Genomic DNA, 16,582 nt, shown 5'->3' with positions numbered 1-16,582 from the left:
ATTTGGTATCCTTAGACATTGTGGAACAGCATATTTACAGTAGCTGAAGGAACAAAAAGAAGGAACTGGGCAATAGCAAGATTGAACAAACCATTCACTTCTTGACTTCAATTTGAGGAAACAACAAGCAAGCGCAGTGCAGTGATTCCGAATCACAAAGCAAGTGGGATATGTATTTTGCGATTAGTATAGTTCGCAAGTGGAATCACAAAGCAATACACTAGACACTAAATTAAATCTTTAATATAAAAAACTGGTGAGAGGACATCGTATTCATGTCTTTGACGGTTTGACCGTTGGATCTAGGACATGAAGATCTCTTGGATTTTTCTTTTAAGAGATATTACAAAGACGGACAGACAATGATAAAATTTAAAGAAGTACCTGTAATTCCATTAATAATAATATTCATTCGCTCTTACTAATAGAAAATTAACACTCAAAAGATAAACAAAAATTGGATAATGAGACGTAACTGCTAACTAATTTCAGAGATATTCGTTTTAACCAAACGCGTAATGCATGTTATAAGATCTCATGTTATTATAAAACAACTCAATATTTTTAATGAGAGCTCTATTTGTACAAAATAAATAACACTTTTAATTAGGCGATTTGAAAGCAGTAGAGTAAACATGCGTTGATATTTTGCACGTCCTACTCTCACTCCACTCACTAAGTACTCAACTGTCGACTATGCAGTAAAATTACGACTAATTAGTGCGTTAGTGATGTGTGGATGTCATAGATGAGTCTGTGAAGTGTTTTTGTGACTAAAGTATTCAATAACATTACAATTACATTATCGAATTTCTAAGCAACGCAACCAAACATAGTAAATTAGGAATCACGTAAATTGCATATTGTAGAGCACACAATATAACGTTTAGGAGTAAATAAAGTATAAACTTTACACTGTTACTGTACAGAAGTAAATCCTGTGTAGTTTTCTTCGTAAACTTTAAGTATATAAATTAACCATAGTAATAACCTTGTAATTATTGAGCACGATAACTTTTATAAACCTAGGCATGATGGATATTAAAACTTTACATTAATAAATAAATGCCAAAGGTCAGCTAATTTCTATATGTACGTCTTGTACAAAGCACACTTTCTCAGAACAATTCCTGCTTGTAATGCTCATAAGTTTACTTAATCCCTTAACACAATTAGAGGTTGCTTTGTATACCAATAGTGTATCTAACTCTCTGCGTTTATCGTTTCCATCTTAGGTTCAATATTATTATCGGGGAAATAGGGATAAAAGAGGCCCTTTTCTGTGGTCCAAATTAGAATCTGATCATATAGTTTGTGTTACTATTAATCAAGGTTGACCACACAGTAGCTATGTTATAACTTACAAAAACTGAATTTAATATGTAAGAACCAGGACAAATACTCTCTGAGGCAGATGATACACTTTCGAGACTTGTTCGAAAATTGTTTGGTTAATCTTCAAATTATTACAGCATAGAGTAAATCAATACGTTTCAATTAAAGAAATAATTATGTAGTTCTTCAGTTTTCTGAGTTTTCAAAAAGTTCTTGACGGCACTGACAAATTTAAGCTACTTTTAAAATTTAAATTTAATTTGTATTTAGTTTCTTGGAATTATTGGAAAAACTTTAATTTTATATAACTAGTAATATTTAAAACTTCTTAAAAATTTTTATTAGCAATATTTTCTGTAGTAAAATGTTATAATACAAAATTTCTAATGCATGACAACCATGTAAATGGCCCTAAATAATGCAAAAGTTTACTTATCTACAATACATCCATTGAAAAAGTGCAAATCACTTACTAAGAAGAGTGTAAAAACACTTAGCAAGGGTTTGAGAAATGAGAGCACGCCTCTTCTAATCTTTCGTGACATTAAACTTGTGATAGATGACTTTCCAATATGTTTTAATGGAATAAAAGACATGAATAAGAAGCGTACAAACAAATTCCTATGTAATTTATAAAATTGTCATGATCGTCTAAAAATACGAAACCGAAGGTGCATTATAACTATGAGGGTAATTTTGAACAACACTGATTTTTACGATGGCTTGAAAACATTAAAATATATTTTTTACATCGTCATATCAAATCCTTATAAAATTTAAATACGTAGTTATGGGATTATTTAAATGGTTAAAATAATTACATGGAATAATTCTCGATACTTTGTATGATAAAATACATATTTAAAAGAAAGACTCTTAGGATACTTATTATTTCAATGCTGTTGGTTGTTTTCAGCAAAACAAAAATTAATGTTTATAAAAAGTGAACTGTTACAAAATGTATTCCATAGCTTGCATCTCCCTGTGTATTCATGTCTTAGAAGTTTTCTATTAAATCCTAACATATTATACATGAAAAAGAATCCAGTTTCAATGCCTCTTTGCCGATGGGGAAGGACAAGTCACAGCAGTAACGTGTCTAAAGGGACTAATTGCCTTGTCAAATAGAATTTACGTGCTTGTTTCAATAAAACCGGCGGCAAATTGCAAGCGTTTCCAGATGATGTGACAGTCGCCTAACGATGTTAGCTCGACCTGCCAATTATTCTATTAGCTTTTAAATCTCCTTAGATACGTATGTATATTTATTGCATTCAAAAGTTTTTCTAAGAAACTGAAGTCTTTTAAAATTAATTTATGTAGTAATTGATGCCTACAAAATTATTTTACAATAACAATTAAAATAATCTGTATGTAAACCAAATGGATATTACCCTTAACCATATTTATCTTATCTCGGTCCTTGTTTGGTTTTCTGTTTACGTCAATAAAGTTAATATAATTAAACATTATATTAATTACTATATCCCCAAATAAACATTTTCTCATAACACTATACTATAGAAAAGGCGAATTTGATGCAGTCAGTAATTTATGTCATTTATGGGATCGTACCGAAAACGTGCTTCAATATTCAGATGTAGTTTTCATACAAAATTTGATCAATAACTTTTACAATAATAATTAACATTTAGTATACAGTAAAATTAAAATTTGTTCCTTTGTTACATGAATGAATTTGAAATTTTAATAATAACTAACATTCCATTATTTTGGTTCTGATTTACTACTACTACGACTACTACTAAAACTAAATATTATCATAAGCTTCAAAACCTGCAAACGAAATTCCTGCGTGAGTTACATTTTTATTGGATAAGTGCGTGATTTGATTACTCAGAAGCTGGAAACTTACAAACGCTGGATCAAGTGTGAAGTTTGCGCTCCTTAAAACATGCACGCTTTCAAAACATCTTTACTCAGGAAGGATGTGTTGGAACAGAGTTATCCTTAATTTGGAACATTTTACCTCAAATGTATCCTGATTCACAATTTCACCGGAAACGACAAAAGGAAACCCTCATCATAACAGTGTTGACTCCGGTAGACTTCACCAAACATATTGAACATTATGTACTGATCTGTCTTCTTTAAAAATTATTATGAACGTCGAACTGTGTAGAACCCAAACGTATTTATGCTTATAACAAGGATTGATGTATAAGTATAAGTATTTTGGCAAAAGAGGCCAAACAACTGCCCAGTTACAAAACTATCAAATGAACGATATAACTGCAGTAACTGAGCATTATTGCTGCAGTTATTGTAAGGTACGGTGTGTACTCGAGGTCACAATCGCTCAAGTACTACTATATACAATTTTTATAGATATACACAGTACAGGCAATAGACATAATTTGTATAGTAGAACTCGTTAAAATTGATTAGCTTCCCTTGATGAATCAATAATAAATATAATAAAATACAATAAAGCATATTAAAGTTGTAAGATGCTATTTATTAATAATTATATTTTAAAATTTCTATTAATAAAAAGAAGACATAAATATCACTATTTTCCGACCCTCTTAAAAATTAAATACCATGAACTAATAATGTAAACTACGGCTGAATTTGTACTATACTATTAATCTATGAGTAAATTATATCTAAAATATATTAATATAGACTATATATCGTATCATATCACCCTCAGTAAAACATAAAGAGACTGAAGCTCTTCACTTTAGGGGTCTATATATTATTATATCATGGAGTTTTAACCTTTATTCCCGTCTTTTTTACGTTCAGTATATAAAATTAGTAAAAAATGTTATTTGATAAACAATTTAATTTGTAAGTTTTTAAAAACCCTTTATACCCTCCCATTTCGACCTTCGCCTAAATTAGCATGTCTAACGATCGATTTAATTTCTTAAAGAAATTCCTCTATCAATTTCAATAAAACCTTGTTGTGTGATTATAAAATTACAAATTGGCTCCCGGATCTTGAATTTAATCAATACAAAACTATCTAAAACTTAGAACAACAAATAAACTCTTTATTTAAACACTTAAGATGCGGAATCAGTATTTATATGCACAAGAATCATTAAGAATCTATATTTAATTACAACATTATTTTTGGTTTGTTTTATTATAAGGTAGATAAAATACCTACAATCTTGTAATTAATTTCCTTGCATGTGATTTACACTGACATTAACGAATCGCGTAAACCACGGATAGGCATGATTACAGAAAAATTACTTTCAATGCTTTAACAATGATAAAAAGTAACAACAATGTGTTATTCACGTGTGTGTGCGTGTGTGTGTGTGTGTGTGTGTGTGTGTGTGTGTGTGTGTGTGTATATATATATATACATACATATATATATATATATATATATATATATATATATATATATATACATATATATATAAATGTTTTATATATACATACATACATATTATATCTTTATTTCCATTGATGTCTTTAGCTATCATGCCGTTAATTGTAATATTATGCCTTAAAACCAATGTCGAAGTATTTGCACGATCTATTGTAATACTAATTTATTGGTTGAGCTTTTAGGGCAAAATCCACTCTTGACAATTCCTGATGAAAGAAATCCGATTTTTCGTCTTCCTGTACACTCAAGTATCGAAAGATACTCTTACCTCTACGTCGGCCATTGAAAATGGTAATTACCAAACCATTAGAAAGTGCTGTTTTCTGTCTGTCAAAAGTGACTTGTTTTATTTGTAATATGGGTAACTATGTTGGCAGGAGTACAATATAGAGATAGGCCGTATAACATTTTCAGCTACTTATCAATACATGTGATGAAGTTAATTTGTTGGATATAATTCAAAGATTGAACATTTTAGCTTAACCTGCATTATTATTTTCATAACAAGCTAAACTGTAAAGAGGCCTTTAACTGTGTTATGTTAAGTGGATAACTAATGAAAGGTTGGGTGGAGATAGCAGACATCTCATGTATTATAGCTAAAAAAAATTACTATTAACTCAATTTTGTGTCTGACTGTTACGAACAAATTTTTTATCAATGTTATCTTAAACATGCGAAGACCAAGAGTCGTGAAATCTGGACATAGCGTAAAATTGGACAAACAGTGTTATAATATAACATTTAACTGTTTACGTCATAGTTACATTAGCGAAAAGTAAGTTTCAAAAAAAGTATCACAACATAGTGTATATCATAACAGTACATTTCTAAGAACTTTGATGTACTCAAAGACGTATTTCCCCTTTGCTGAATTTTTGTAAGAGACAATTATAGTCTCTCAACAATTAGCTATAGAGTCTCAGCTAACGTCAACTTCATGATAAGAGAGAGACAGCAACGTGACACTTGCTCTAGTAAGCTCTATAAATTATTTTACGCTGATGAGAACAAACATTTATAAGCTCATAATGAGTTCATAGCTACACCAGTGAGGTTGCGTTCTGACATGCTAGTTAGGCACCTAATAAAAACTAGCAACAACAGTTTCTTGCACGTGAAACTTCTAAATGAGAACTTGGGAGAATGTTATAATTAGTTTGGTATATTATAAGATAAGTTGTGCTAAACGTTGCTACTCACCAACATTACATGAACAAAAAAATAACTCAATAATCGTCTTATATTTAAGCGACAACATGTGTCGCTAATTTCTTTAAAAGTGGCTTGTAACTAATTTTGTGAATTTTTTATGTTTATTACGTTATGGATTATTATTTAATCTAACGTTTTGTTATATAAGTATATGAAATTAAACTTGCATTGTGGTGAGACTCTATTCTGACGTCATTTATGTTTTATGACGTATTTTCATTTCAAATTTTGCTTATGATACACTTTTGTTAGAAAAGTGTAACTGCTTTTTTGATCTAAAAATAAAGTCCTGTTTCAGCTGTTGTTATTTATTATAATGCTAAGTAATCATAATAATCCTGTTATGATTTCAAACTATTATAAATTATTTAATATATTACATTCAGATTAAAGTAAATGCAACAAAAGAAGTTATGGACTCAGCTCGAAATTTAAAGAAAGCGTTATTTTAAACAGAAAATCAATATTATGTTTTTCAACTTAAAAAGTCAGTCAAATATCTAAAACAATTATCTGATATGCATATTTAATAAGATTTGGAAGGTCTTACAAAAGGCACACTATAGCTGATTATTTTAAGGATTTGATAAATATCGTAATATAGGCTACTGCCCAGGAGCTTCCAAATTTCTAATGTTAATCTTACGACATTAATTTTGTTTATTTAAATATAGCTGGTTATCAAAACACACGTGTTTCTCAGGCAACTATTCGCAATCAAGTATGCAACTTAACATCAGCTCATTTCTCTAATATGGTTTATTATTGATATTTTGTAATTTATATCATTACAAACATTACAAACTCAGTTTAAATGTTTTAACAAAACTTGTTAATGTTTTAAAAAGTCTTTTTCGCAGTAAGAAAACAATTATGGCTCTATGTTTTAACTAATTGTACTACCTTACATAAGCCTCAGATCTTAAATACAGTCCCTTTCAATAATCCAACACCGAGAGTTTGACATCTGTGAGATTTTAATGTGGTCGAAAATGTAGTACCTCGTCGATTTCAGGCTAAGACTACATTAATTTTACAACAGACCTACAATAGTTTTGTGAAATTTTTAACGAAAGAGGGTTGGAAAAAATTTCATTTGTTTCAGTCTTTCCACACTATATCTCTATTTTATCAACAGACTTCAAATTTTGCATGATGCTTTCATTTCCTATACAAGACTTCGATAATGGTGCATGCCACTTTACGGGATTTGGCTGAACGTCAGCAAACATTCTTACATTGGTCTTATTTGTGACCTTAACGTCATCGGGAAGAATCAGAATTAATAAATTAAGCCTTAATAACTGTCTACACGACATTACATAATAGTTTTAAATATCGGGTAAACATGTTTCTTAATCAGACCTCTATAATTAACACAAAAGTATTTACTGATTACTTTATTGATCCGTTCAAAGCTCGATCGGGAGATTTGGCCAAATCAGTTGACAGTATCTAAGGGGTAATTTGTGATGTGTAGGAAGGGGGTGGAAAAGGGGTCCACTTTCTCTCACGTCCACTTCACTTCCCAACGGTTTATTACCTTTAACGCAGAATTGGACGAGATTTCATCGCACAGTGATATTTTTATATTTTTCGAGATTTTACCAAAATAATGTATTTTTTTGTACTAGCCCATAACAGTTGCTTAACTTTATAGATCGTTGATAACCTAATATTGGACTCAATTTAACTTTTCCCATTAGTCAAATAATATTATAGTAACACATCCAATTAATGTATAGATTTAGGTACAGATCTCTGTTTTGTGTAGCTTAAAAACACTGGGAATATTATATATATATATATATATATATATATAATTCCACAGTATCTCTGTACAGATCTCGGTTTTGTGTAGCTTAAAAAAGTTTATATATATATATATATATATATATATACTTTAAATTGTATTAAACGTGGCCATTGGAAATAAAACTCATTTAAGTATAAAATAAACATTGAACCACAAAAAGTACTTGCTCCGCCGGGGGCAAGTATTATATATATATATATATATATATAACAGATAAATAATTATAATTATTTATAAATACGTTTTTATATTAAATTGGACATAATAAGCATTAAAATCTGTAAATACATAAATGCGTATTCAAAATTTACATGTATTATGGGAAAAAATTCAAATTCCTATAGAAGAGAAATGTGTATATTTCATAAAGACCGTCATAAATATTAACGAAAAGCGTAAATCATTATAAAAACATTATTTTATAATGAATACAATTTCATGTTTATTTTACAGCCAGGGAAATGAATTTCAATTGATAAGGCTTTCTTAGATTGCAAGATTTTTTATTTCCAAAAGTAAATGGAAAAGTATTTCAGTGAGGAAAGTAACCTCCATTGAATCGTTGACTTGAAGATTTTTATGTTACCGTCGCGTCGTGTGGCACAGTCTTCCTTGTATAGAAAGGATTATACATGAAGCATACACTATTCAGTTCCTGGTAATGCAAATATGAAATATTCTTTGTTCCTTACTTCTTAGAACTAGATGATGCAAAAAGTATAACAAGGAAGGCACCTACCTGGAGGGTCACCTCTGCGGCTGAACTCCACTCTCTCACCGTTATAAATGAATGGCACGTTCAGTATATATTTCTGGAACATATAAATCTTTTACGTTGCTTCGGACTAACTCAGCTGTACCGCTGATCTTGATTTTACTCCAAAAATCAATAAACAGAAAATTTTAATCACGTTATTTTTAGTCTAAGAAGTATGGGAGATCAAATCGTTGTTTAGTCTTGTTTTATTTCTGTATTAGTTATTTAGTTAGATATAAGTCTCTTTCTTGTACTTCACCATTTAAATATTCAAAATTATACGCTTCATGATAAAAACATAACAAGTTTATATACAAATTGGCCATACCTTTAAATAATCCAACAACTAAACATAAGACTGTAAAAGTATTTTAGGTTTAACATTGCTGTTATGGGGTAAAATTCAAAGTTGTTGTTTCACCACAGTGGACTAGTAAATATTTGTTTACGTACATTTTATATTTTCAATCTTTTGTTTATAATTATATTTCATTTTAAGAGGTCATCTTTTAATTTAAGATTTGCATATTAATAGTGTATTCTTGCTAATATTTAATAACGTATTTTTGATATTTATAACAACATATTGTAGTTTTAATTGAATGTTTTGGATGATTGTTTAAATTTAAAATGAAAATATTAGAAGAATATTGTGCCTTTTTTATCATCTTTAATTCATATAAATTAATATTTATACCCCATAATAAATATATAAATAAGTTACAGATAGGACTCAAAAACTGGCAGTAATGTGAAATAGTCATAGGAAATGAAAACATCAATTCAAAATGTAATGTGCAGGTGTTATCACGTCGAGTGACCTAGACTACATTACACAATAAACCACTCCGCTTCAAAGATAGGAATTGCGACCCTTGCTTCCGTCCGTCCTTTCTTGCAACTTCTTGCGCATTAATCTTTTCAATCTCCCTTCTTCAGTGACATAATTAATGGTAGTGAAGTTATTGAATAGGACAAAAATAACTATGTTATTGCATTGCAATAGAGACATCCGATGAATATGTAACATACTGGTTATAGCTATCTTTTTAAAATGTAATAACGTGTGATAGTACACGCGATAGAGACATCTGATAAATATGTAACAGACTGTGAATAGCTATCTTTTTAAAATTTAATAACGTGTGATTGTACATGCGATAGCGACATCTGATAAATATGTAACAGCCTGTGAATAGCTATCTTTTTAAAATGTAATAACGTGTGATAGTACATGCGATAGCGACATCCGATGAGTATGTAACATACTGGTTATAGCTATCTTTTTTAAATGTAATAACGTGTGATAGTACATGCGATAGCGACATCTGATAAATATGTAACAGCCTGTGAATAGCTATCTTTTTAAAATGTAATAAAGTGTGATAGTACATGCGATAGCGACATCTGATAAATATGTAACAGACTGTGAGTAGCTATCTTTTTAAAATGTAATAACGTGTGATAGTACATGCGATAGCGACATCTGATAAATATGTAACAGACTGTGAGTAGCTATCTTTTTAAAATGTAATAACGTGTGATAGTACATGCGATAGAGACATCTGATAAATATGTAACATCCTGTGAATAGCTATCTTTTTAAAATTTAATAACGTGTGATTGTACATGCGATAGCGACATCTGATAAATATGTAACAGCCTGTGAATAGCTATCTTTTTAAAATGTAATAACGTGTGATAGTACATGCGATAGCGACATCCGATGAGTATGTAACATACTGGTTATAGCTATCTTTTTTAAATGTAATAACGTGTGATAGTACATGCGATAGCGACATCTGATAAATATGTAACAGACTGTGAATAGCTATCTTTTTAAAATGTAATAACGTGTGATAGTACATGCGATAGCGACATCTGATAAATATGTAACAGCCTGTGAATAGCTATCTTTTTAAAATGTAATAAAGTGTGATAGTACATGCGATAGGGACATCTGATAAATATGTAACAGACTGTGAGTAGCTATCTTTTTAAAATGTAATAACGTGTGATAGTACATGCGATAGCGACATCTGATAAATATGTAACAGACTGTGAGTAGCTATCTTTTTAAAATGTAATAACGAGTGATAAAGTTTTTCTCCCACTTCTTAGGTCCTAGAATGATTCTTCTTTGAGGACTAACATGAGTTTTTTCTTCTTTTCTGTGCCAACCATTGCAATGATGAGCCAAGATACTGACGCCGCGGTGTGTGAGTCGACAGTAACATGGAGGGAATTAATTTTATAGTTTTGTTAAGTGATTATGATCGTAGGCATAATACTTATTAACCATGAGGGTCCCCCAAGATATCACTCTATCGTATAGTTAATTACTACTCTATTTTGGCAGTAACATGGCGAGACATTATTTTATTTCATCACTTAAAAAATGTACTTGTATGTTTTATTTGTCAAAATTAAACTTATAAGTAAATTTTACTTATAGTATTTATGACTACGACCTCAGATATCTTAAACTCTATGAATTTTGTCCATTCCGTACTACAGCCAACTATCTTTTTAAAATCTATTAACGTTTGACATGCTATAGCGACTTCATATAAGTATCTAACAGACTGAGTAGCCAACTATCTTTTTAAATTTTAGTATGGTAACAGTTAATAGTACTCGCACATGTGATGGTGATTTCATATGAATATGTCACAGTCTGGTTATAGTCAAAAATCTTTTAAAAATTATTAACTTAACGTTTCATAGTATTTTTACATCAAGTTTATTTAATTCAAGTTTATTATGAAATTGAATGAAATGAAAACATTAGATTCAATTTTGCCTACAAAATAGCATACAAAATATAAAGCCTAAAATATTTCTAATGTTTTGAAATTTAACTTTGGTGTCATATGCAACACGTATAAATGGGGTGTATCGGTCCTCCCATCCCTTTGTTTTAATTACAACACGAGTCCCTTATATTTTCAAAAATGTTTTTTATTAAAAAATCTTTAAGATAACGTATCTCTTCAAGTTATTTCTTGAATTTTAACGGACTAATTGAAATGTAATTTTAAATAAGTGATCAAAGTTTATTAATTTTTATGAAAATATCGAAATCTTATCGTGAATACATTTATTAGAAAGTCAACTTCCCTCCATAACAAATACGACTGAAAACACTCCCCATTGATAACGACCTTATTAATTTGTGTTGTTCGGCTGATCCGATTAGCATGAGGTTTATTTTAAATGCAATAACAGGATTCCAGTAATGCCTCTATAAAACTATTACGTATTTCAATTTCTGTATTATTGAACACTTTTAAGTCAAACTACTCAGTTAATTACTTTTGTGCATGTGTAAGTAAACACCATTAGTAAACAATGAAAGTTTCAAGCATAATGGATAATATAATTATTGAGTTTATAATCAATTAGTGTGTGTAAATATTTGTAATGATATCACAACTACATGTTTAATTAGTTAAACTATTATTTTCAGTGTATTTACATTCATATTCTTAAAAGCATAAAGCAAGCTTAATAGTAACAATATTTCTTATTTCTACAACTTTTTGTAACAGATATTGAGCCCAGATTAACTGTACATTTTTTTCATATATTAAGTAACACGTATTTCGTGCTAGAACTGTTATGTAGATGTCAAAGACAAAGGTACTATCTAACTTTTACTATAAATTTAAAAGCTGTTATAAAACCTGTCATAGTTGTATTTTGACAACAGTAAGCTTCTCAGACTACTATTGTTTATATATATTACATAAAAAGACGCGCGCGCACACACACACGCACGCACACACACACACGCACGCGCGTGCACACACACACACACACACACACACACACACACACACACACACACACACACATATATATATATATATATATATACATTCATTAAATTTGTATACGTGGCAATAGCCTAATTTAATTTCAATAAACAAAAGTACTTGCTCCGCTGGGACATGTGGTAGCTAATATATAAAATAAGACATCTCATATCAAAGCAGCTAAATCTACTGTCTGTTCACTGATCAAGTTCAAGATCATTTTTAAGCATGCTCTTTTCTCTAATATTACTGTATATCTGAAATATAACTTTGTCTTAAAAATCATTATTCTTATCCTTCAGGTAATACTTGCCATGGTTCAGTGTACGATTTTTAATAAATGTACTCTAACTATAACCTTGATTTTAAACCAGATACATTAGTAGCTCCTCCTAAACTTTTTGAACAACGTTACGTACATATTTATGTAAACATTTTTCAGTGCAAACATGCAATGTTTGCAAATTTTTCATCGTAATTTTTACTGAAATAACCAAAATCATTATTAAGAATTATATTTACAAAATGTGTCCTCTGCAGTCAACAGGGGTAGAAATCTAGTACTCCCTGTCGACTAGTCACTAGTGAATGGCCAATGTGACAATTGAGAGTCAACTTCATTAATTGTCAATTTAGTTTGCGGTGTGAAAAGCCAATATAACTTTGAATTTGGCGTGTAAGTTGTTAGTTAGTCACGATTAGCGAACACGATTAGCGAGTTGATGCGTTTGATGTATTTTAAAGGGCTAGTCAAGGAAAGAAGTATACAAAATGTGTGGCGGTTTAAAGATTTGTAAACTGTGTAAATTCTGCTGTAAATTCAACAGAAAATGAAAAGTTGCTTTAATTAGTTTAACTTTTTTCCACATTAACGATTTTGAGTGGTTAGTAACAATGGAAACACAAAATAACCTACCTAGCTTGTTATAGGAGGCGTTAAAATTATTTACCCTCAGCTTCTTGGCAATATCCCAGGCGATGATAAAACGTTGACAACGCGTTATTTATTACATCTACTGGAATACGCGCAGCTTCTTCTACAATACTGACTTAAATTAAGGCTTTCTAATGGGAATTTGTGTGTTTTATTTATTATTACGTGTTAATTATATAGAGTGATTATCCTATCTCCAATTTCACAACCATCATCAAATCATATTCAAGCCAATTAACATATTATACCTTTTAGCCAACAGAAGACTGTTGACTGAAGACTTTTTTCTATTTGAGATACTGTTGTTGTTGGTGCAAATATACTCGTTGTTTAAACTTCATATAGGGAATATGTCACCAAATAACCTTGAGAGACTAATAGGTTAGATAAGCTCATAGAACTGTGTTAGCAGACCAATTCTCCTCTTACGATTGTATATAGGTCTCTTATGACTATAGTCTTTAGGACATCTCAGAAAGATATGGATTTACATTTCCAATGGCCATATCATCCTTACATGCACATTACCTATGTTTGAAATACCAGAAATTTAATTTCTCGTATTTAAAGAAAACATTTATATCATCTACCAGAGAGGTCTTGGGGGCCTTTCACTAGCTCTCCTTTTACTTCCGGTGGATTGGCTTGTTGGTTACAGGATTGCCTTCAGTTTTGAAGGGGGAGGTTGAGGGCAAAAGGACTTGATAATGGCTAGCTACAAAGGAAGAAATCTTTAAGTGGGTAACATAAGAATGAAATATCCTTAATATATCATTTTCAATTTGACTTCTTTTACGATAAAAATCTAAGTGTCATGATGGGACTAAAAGAAAGTTGTGATTCTCAGGTAAACACAATATACAAATTTCTAAACCTATGTTGCAAGTAATTGTTTTAAATAGATTTTTGCAAATTTGTTCTAAAGCCAATGATATTCATGAAAAATTAAAAAGTAGATATCAGGCATGTGACATATTTGCGATGTATTGTCTTCTTTAATTTTATTTATAAAATTGAAATTGTTGAGGACTGCAATTATTTAACGATAATGTGCGCGGTTTTTTGACCTCATTTTCTTGCATGGTAGTATTTTTTAAAAGTACAGCAAGCACTGCTTTCTAGATTAGAAATATTAGCTCAAACTATCATTAACTAATTCGTTCCTATCAAGATGTTATTCCTCGTACCCGTCATGCCACTCTTTAATAACTTAAACAAATATCCGTCATGTTAGTCATAATTATAACAATGGAAGTTTCCAAATTTGTGGAATACTCCAGGACAGGTTCTAAGAGGCATATTCCTGCCAACATTAAAATTGGCAAGATGCCAGGGCAGTTGTGGTGTCGGAGTCGTTGCAGAGTAGGACGGGTAGCGGCGTAGAACGTCTACGCACAAATTATATAGTTAATTAAGAAACCATGCATATCTTATATATATAAAAATCTTGAGTCACGATGTATGTTTGCCAATAAACTCCAAAACGACTGAACCAATTTCAATCAAATTTCACATGTATCCGTAATTTAGTCTAACTTAGAAGATAGGATAGTTATTATCTGAATTATTCGCTTATGTCGTGAATATAAACGAATAAAATGAAGAAAAGTTTTCAAAGCGCCTGCACATTAATAACCTGCAATTACGAGATAGATACGTATATTAAACAGTGAAACACTATTTGAAGGCGCTAAGTTATGATGTATAATTGTCTAAACTAAATTTTTGGTTGAACTTAAAGGTTGAGTGGTAGACCACTTTGTAATAAAATACATTATGCATGTACAATACATTTTTGACATATTTTCTTGATCGTGACATCAAGGTAAAATCTACATCGGGGTTGGAAATATAATTTACTTCAACCAGAAATGCTCATACGCGGGCAAAACTTACGAAAAGCGTGCGGAGCCGCGGGAAACAGCTAGTTATATATAAATTCTTAGTTTTAATTATAATCTTTTCAAAGCTGGTTATGTTTTGGTTGAGGAACCTAGTGGTGGATCCACGGTAGACAATATCTTCATTAGTCATCAGGAAGGGTGCCCCTCTTCCGGTCGCGAGAACACGGGGATTCAAGTTCAGAATACATGTAATTGATTTGTAATACATTAAACTATAATACTCCTTCATTCAATTCAAGTCTTTTTTGCCTCTTAATGTCCTATGGGCCTTATCTAGAGGTATGTTTTGTACAAAGATAATTTTTACCGATATTGTGAGGGTTAGTATAAATATTTTCGCTAACAAATGAATTGCGTACAATTACACACATTTATTATAAATTATTTAGCATTATTATTTAATTGAACATTAATAACTTTCTCAAGTCATAAATGAATAAAAAAATCACTCACTGCTATAACTCATGTACATAGTGTGAAAATATTTCAATGTTATCTTTAGGCAATTTTATTGGAGCTTCATAAAACATTTCCAAGATTCTCAATATATATTCATGTAGTACCTTATGAACTGGTGAAAATACATTTTTATTATTTTTATGTCTTCAAGAAAGTTTTAAGACGTATGAGTTTCAAAATTTCCCAACAAAACATCGATTGCACTACAGTAATGTTTAACATGGTTCTTACGGCTCAATGTAATTTCACTCTTTCGGTATGATCGGTTATGTTCCTTTAAAACTCACCGTTCCATCCAATACTGAATGGAAATACTGTGTTATGATACAAAGTGTATTTTTTGTTATTAGCGGTCTTTTACACATAATGATAAACATTATTGAGTAAAATATTTATAATTATAATTACTTCTTATACTCTTTGTCTGAACATAGCAAGCAACCATTACGTTTAAGAGTGCTAATACGAACTCAAAAGGATTGTAAAACGTATAGGCTTGGTTACTTAATTGAAATTCAACTCCTAAAAATTCCATTCTTAAAAGTAAATGTCATTGTTTTCTTTGTACAAATATTCTGTAAGTTATGTTCAGATCCGATTCAAATTTTAGAACAGTAATCTTAAAAAAATATTGTTCCTGCAACAAATCTAGTGCAAACTAGCTTAAAAACATTATAGCACTAACTGTGTATAGTAATACATATTTTATTATAATTTTTTTTTAAACATTATTTATTCATTTTTAATAAATTACTTCTCAATGTAAAATATAATATTTTGTAAGTGACATCATGCATCATAAATTAGTTTTATATTAGTATATTTTATATTAGTGTGTATTTAAAAGTTCTGTCACTTGACCTCTGTAATATTTAAAAGTATATATCTGATATGTATTAAATATTATCAAAAGGAAAATCCAAGGAAAACATTGTAACATGCATATTAATTATAAAACACAAATCATT

The sequence above is a fragment of the Homalodisca vitripennis genome, chromosome 4, assembly GCF_021130785.1.
Source record: "Homalodisca vitripennis isolate AUS2020 chromosome 4, UT_GWSS_2.1, whole genome shotgun sequence".
In the NCBI taxonomy this organism is placed as follows: Eukaryota; Metazoa; Arthropoda; class Insecta; order Hemiptera; family Cicadellidae; genus Homalodisca; species Homalodisca vitripennis.
This window is presented reverse-complemented; position numbering follows the sequence as displayed.